The 6,703-nt window shown below is 41.5% G+C and overlaps 1 non-coding gene across 1 annotated transcript; it reads left to right on the top strand.

Annotated features, from left to right (window-relative positions):
- Nucleotides 1-2,766: 2,766 nt before the first annotated feature.
- LOC111764167 (U7 small nuclear RNA) lies at nucleotides 2,767-2,828 on the top strand. Its single transcript, XR_002796853.1, has one exon. It is a non-coding gene; the product is annotated as a U7 small nuclear RNA (small nuclear RNA).
- The last annotated feature ends 3,875 nt before the right edge of the window (nucleotides 2,829-6,703 follow it).

The raw sequence follows: 6,703 nt of genomic DNA, 5'->3' as shown, positions 1-6,703 counted from the left end.
TATTCCTCAGCTGCAATCAGAAGTTCCACTTCCCAAAAATGGCAGAGGAAGAGAAGATTGGGCACCAGCTTTCAGATACTGATTAGTAAATTAAATTAGGCAGCCTAAAGTATAATGTTCAGAATGACTAAAATTTGAACCTATCCAAGTCAGAAAGAGGCTAGTAACCACTATTTTAACTCTGTCCCTGGCACAAGGAGAAAATTCCAGTGATGGTAAGGTCAGGCTTCTTTCCATCCTTATCAGGTTGTAGCTCTAGGTTAAGCCCCAGCCCCACCTCCAGCAGGGAGAATGCTGTAGGGCCCTGCACCAGCCTCTCCAGGAAAATACAGGCCATGCCTCAGAGGACTGCAATCATTCTACTCTGACTGCCTCAGGAGCTATTCTGGATTTGGAAGCTCCATTTCCCAAAAAAACAGGGAAGGAAGAGGTGGTTGGCCACCGATTGCAGCTAGTGATTAGTAAATATGGCTGGCTGAAATAAAACCCTACGAACAGGTAAAGTTTGAACCTGTCCAAGTCAGAAAGAGGCCAGTAGACACGATTTTAACTTTGTCCCCAGCATGAGGGGAAGCTGGGCTGGCTGAAAAACATAGTGATCGTAGGGACTGCCTTCTTGTACCAAGATCAACCTGCAGCCCTAGCCTAGGCATCAGCCCCACCTCTACCAGGGAGGAAGCTGGAGGGTCCTGCACCAGCCTCTCTGGATAACTGCAGGTACATTCGGCTGGCAGACTGAATACTGGGAAGACTACCAGGGCAACTATGGTCATTTTTGAACATGTGCAGTATAGCATGTTGCCCACATCTGCAGCTCCATCCCTGCCAATGCAGGGGAGAAAGGGACTTTAAGCTTCTTCAGTCTCTCTAGGTGACTACAGTCTAGGTCTGCACACCCTGGATCATTCCACACAGCTGTGGCACTATCCATACCCTGCAAAGGAGAAAGAAGGGAGGAGATTCATCAGTCCTTGGGAAATAAGGGCAGCTTGAGTCTCTACTGCGTTCAACACCAACAATATCCTTGGCTCCTACTACACAACTGGCAAGGCAGAAAGGGCAAAAAAACCCTAAACTAAAGAGAGAAACTGCACCCAGAATAAATACACCTAGTAAGCCAGATGGCAAGACACCAACAAAAACTGCAATCCATACAAAGAAACAGGAAGATATCGCCCAGATAAAGGAACAAGGTAAGTCTCCTCATGACATAAAGGAGTTAAGACAACTAATCACAGATGTTCAAACAAATCACCTTAACAAATTGAACGAGATGACTAAAGAGATTAGGTATATTAAGACAACACTGATGCTCCTTGCCTGCCATACTTGAACCCCTCTATGGTACAAAACTACTGCAAAAATGAAGTCTAATATATTCATTGCCTTGCCAATGTGCCCTACTTTGGAATTTGTGTTTCTGAGTCGAATGGATTGGGACTCAGATGTGACCTTACATCACTTTTACTGAACCTGTGGTTGGCTGGGGTTGGTATACACTAAGGAACTTAAATCTCTGGACTGGGCATGTGCCAGCCTAGCCCTGAGCCTCAGCAGAGCTGCAAATCCTACTCTCCGGTTTGTTGGACTTACTACACAGGTCAGCTAGGAGGTAAATATGGTCAACCACCACACCAGGGAGCCGAGAGTGCCTATAACTCCAAGCAGGAGAATCACATCCATCAACCATGTGGGATCTAAGCTCCTTCTCGATATAGAGGTGGAGTGGACATCACCAAACCAGGGTCCACAGCATGGAGGAATAAAAAACGGATTACAGTGAATTTATAGGTATTCTACTATAGAACTATTGTGACTACTAATGGTAGAAACTGGAGCATTGATCTGGAGAAAGTGGCCACGGTAGCTGCAGAGGGGAGGAAGAGGGAAGAGGAGATGAGATGTGGGGACATTTTTGGGACTTGGAGTTATCCTAAATGATATTGCAGGGACAGATGCTGGACATTATATATCCTACCATAACCTACTGAATGGCCTGGGGAGAGTGTAAATTACAATGTAAACTATAATCTATAAAGGGCAGCAGTGCTCCAAAATATAGCCACCAAATGCAATGAATGTGTGACAATCATAAAAGAGGTTGTTGATGTGGGACTAGAGGGGGGATGGGGTGTAGAGTATGTGGGACCCTCTTATATTTTTTGTGATCTATGTATCTTTTAAAAAAAGAAGACAATTTAATAAAAAAAATTAAAAAAAGATTACACTGGAACAGCACAAATTCGAAAGCACACACACAAACTGGAGATCTTATGGGAATTAAAGGTGCAATAAATGAAATTTTAAAAATACTGGAGTCATATAACAGCAGATTTGAGGAGGCAGAAAAAAGGACTGGTGAGCTTGAAGAAATAGCTTCTGAAAGCAAAAGTGAGAAAGAACAGTGGAGGAAAGAACGGAAAAAATTGAACAAGGTCTCAGGGAACTAAATGACAACAAAAGACGTGCAAACATGTGTAAAAGGTGCCCAAGAAGGAGAAAAGGGGAAAAGGGCAATAGGAATGTTTTAAGAAATAATGGTAGAAAATTTCACAACCCTATTAAAGGACATGGATATCCATATCTAAGAAGCACAACACACTCCCTTATGTATAATTTCAAAGAGCACAACCCCGAGACATTAATTATAATGTCAAATACCAAAGACAAAGAGAGAATTCTGAGTAGCAAGAGAACAAATGCATAATATATAAGGGATACCCAATAAGACTAAGAACAGAGTTCCCATGGAGGCAAGAGAGAGTGGAGTGCTACAGGTCTTTTAGAATTTGTTTAGTAGGTCTTCTGGCTCTTGCTAGAAGACCCTTACTTCCCCATATATTTTTTTTCATCGCCTGCCCTACTGTTATTGCTGTCTGCGTCCATTTGCTGTGTGATCTTCTTTATCAATTTCTCTTTTTTGTCTTCTCATCTTTCTCCTTTAGGATTCCATCCTGGGGAACTCTACTGTGGAGAGAGGTTCCCTGTCAATTCTACTACCTCAGTTCCTGGTCTCTCGCTGCGCTTCACCTTGACTCTTCCCTTGTCTCTTTTTTAATGTGTCATCTTCTTGCTGCATGACTCACACAGGTGCTGACTCACTGTATGGGCACTCAGCTCAACATGCAGGCATTGGCTCGCCATACGGGCACTCGTGTGGGCATTCAGTATGCTACCCAGGCACTCACGTGTGCACTTGGCTCACCAAGTGGGGACTCAGTTTGCCATGTGGACACTCAGCTCACCATGAGGGCACTCGGCTCACCATAAAGGCACTCAGCTCACCATACGGGCACTTGGCTCAGTGCAGACATTTGGCTCACGGACAATGGCTTGCCATACAGGCACACTTTCTCTTCTTCTTTTTCACCAGGAGACACTAGGGACCAAACTTGGGACTTCCCATATGGTAGGCAGAGACCCTATCACATGAGTCACATGTACTTCCCACATTCCCCATATTTAACAATAAAGTTAAGTTTGCCTTAATAAACTGGGTATTCTTAAAAAACCAAAAGAAGACAACATTGGTATGCTATATTTAAGATACTGGGAGGTAAGAATTTCCAGTTAAGAATCTTATATCCGGTAAGACTGTCTTTCAAAATTGAGGGTGAGTTTAGAATATTCACAGATAAACAGAAATTGAGAGAGTTTATAACCATGAGACCAGCTTTGCAGGAAATATTAAAGGGTATGTTACAGCCTGAAAAGAAAAATCAGGAGAGAGAGTCTAGAAATAGAGAGTATGTAAGAAAAAGTAACCGAGAGTGTCAAAAGAGTGGTGAGAATAAAATATGACAGAGAAAATACCAGTATTTAAGAATCAATTTAACAAATATCGTAAAGCACTTGTATTCAGAAAACTACAACTCATTGTTAAAAGAAATTTAAAAAGATGTAAATAATTGGAAGAACATGCCATGATCACATATTATAAGACTAAATATCATTAAGATGTAAATTCTACTCAAATTGATATACAGAGTCTATGCAATTCTGATAGAACTTCCAAAAGCATTTTAAAAATAATTGGAAAGTATGATTACCAAATATATTTGGAAGGTTAAGGGGTCCTAATACCAGGAACACCTTAAAGAAGAAAAGTGAAGTTGGAGGACTCTCACTTCTGGACTTTAAATCATAATACCAAGGTATACTGGTGAAAACACCATGATACTGAAATAAAGATAGATACACAGACCAATGGAAATGAAGTGATGGTTTCGCAAACCATCAGTTTTTATTTTATTAAACCCATTTCTTTTTATTGAAGTTAATAGATGATGCAGAATGTTACGTTAAAAAAACATGAGGTGCCCATATAACCCAGTCCCGAACTCCCACCTCCATCATTTTTGTAATCTGTATTTTTCTGAAGATACATCACAAAAAAGGTTATATTATTAAAAAAAGAGGTTCCCATATACCCCCCATCCCCCCACCCCACTCCTCCCACACTAACAACCTCCCCGATCTTTGTGGCACACTCATCGCATTTGGCGAACGCATTTTGGAGCACTGCTGCACCACGTGGATAATAGTTTACCCTGTAGTTCACACTCTCCCCCAGTACATTCAGTGGGGATTATGGCAGGATATATAATGTCCAACATCTGATGCTGAAATATCACTTAAGAAAATCCCAAGTCCCAAAAATGCCCCCTCATCACATCTCTTCTTCCCTCTCCCTGCCCTCAGCAACTACTGTGGCCACATTCTTCACATCAATAATACAATTTCTTCTATTACTAGTCACAATAGTTTTAAAGTACAATATGAGTAAGTCCACTCTAATCCATGCTTTATTCCTCCATTCTGTGGACCCTGGGGATGGTGATGTCCACTTTACCTCTATATAAAGAAGGGGCATAAATTCCTCATAACTGATGGATGCAATTCTCCTGCTTGCAGTTGTAGGCACTCTTCGTTCCCTGGTGTGGTGGTTGACCATCTTCACCTCCCTGTTAGCTGACCTGGGTAAGTCCAATGAACCAGACAGGAGGGACGGCCAACTCTGCTGAGGCTCAGGGCCCAGCTGGTACATGGGCAGTTCAGAGATTCAAGTCCCCGGAGTATACACCATCCATAATATGAACCACAGGTTCAGTAAAAGTGACAGAAGAGGCATATGTAGACAGGTCATATCTGAGTCCAGCTCCATCACTCTCAGGAGCACAAATTCCAAAGTAGGGCCTATTGACATGGCACAGAACTCAAAATCCATCTGCCATGACCATATACTCTGTGGGTCTCCATAGCCTTCAGGAGAACCAGTACCTAGGGTTGTATCTCCGTAAGCTGTTTCAGGGGTCCTGCTGAGGTGTGCATAAGCATGACCCCTCTGATGACCTCCCAACTCTTTTTTGAAGACTGTCATTCATATATACTCATTTCTCTTTGCCATTTCCCCCTTTTATTCAAGGTAAAACAGCAGTTTTTAACACATGATCCTATATGTAGGCTGAGATATTCTGCTGGTCTGAGTTGACCTTTTATTCAAGGTCTCTTTCTAGCTGCATCACCAGCTGGTGACTGGTAATAATCCATCGGCATCCGGGAGGCTCATCCCTGGGAGTCATGTCCCATGCTGGGGGGAAGGTATTGCATTTATGTGCTGAGTTCAGATATTGGCCACATTTGAGCAACATGGAGGCTCTCAAGAGGTAACTCTTAGGCACCCTGCAGCTCTAGGCCTACTTCATATCTCAGGCACACAGCCTCATAAGCATAGTCATCATTATCAAGGGCTCATTGTTGGACCATCCTTCCTTGTTGGTCTTTGCTGTTGCACTTGGGGGATTACTGTTGTTCCATCAGGGAATGTTACAGAACTCCCCCGAGTAGGAACTCTGTACTCCCTCAGTTGCCATTTGTAACTGTAACTACTATAAAAATACCCAACATATACCAGAACATTTGTATGGCCCCTATATACATGTCCTGGAGAACACCTTCCCAATCATGTGACCCACATCAATAACAACCCACATCAGTGCTCCTTCCCTCCCCATAGGTGAAACTCTCTGTGGTCCAAAATGTCTTCAAAAATGAAGTATAATATATTGCCAAATGCAATTAATAGGAAAATGAAATACAGTGATGGGTTTAAAGATTAGAAATACACATACTAATTTAGAAATATTAAAAAATAACGTGTATTAATAAAAATAAAAAATATTATAAAGCTTTGTTTTTGACGTTTTGCCTTTCCTCACTGTAATAGGTGTTGCACTGTATGTACAGTGGCAAGGCACTTTCTTTCATTTCTTCCTCAGTGTCTACATTCATTCCTCTTTTTTTAATTTTTTTTTTTAACCCTGTCTTCAAAAAAGTTTTAGATCACAGTAATTCACATACACAATAGAGGGGACTCCCATATATTCAATATCAAACCCTTTTCCCCTTCCCCAGCAATGATATTTTTACATGTTCATGTTACATTTGCTACAGCTGATGTATAGATTTTGAAACATAGCTTTCAAACCTGGTTCCATTTTGGTTTACATTACGGTTTATATTTTAGACTGTAAAATTTCTAAATTTTTAGTTTCCCTATGTTTACATTATGGTTTACACTTTAGTTTATAGACTTGTATACATTTTTGGTGTACATTAACATGTCCTATATCCATCGTTAGATGATCTTGTGGAGCACTTTCGTTGCCCCCTAGTTACCCTGCTTCCATCTATTCTATACCTC

This window comes from Dasypus novemcinctus, chromosome 22, assembly GCF_030445035.2.
Source record: "Dasypus novemcinctus isolate mDasNov1 chromosome 22, mDasNov1.1.hap2, whole genome shotgun sequence".
Lineage (NCBI taxonomy): Eukaryota > Metazoa > Chordata > Mammalia > Cingulata > Dasypodidae > Dasypus > Dasypus novemcinctus.
The sequence above is the reverse complement of the archived record's forward strand: the minus strand, read 5'-3'. Positions and strand labels throughout refer to the sequence as shown.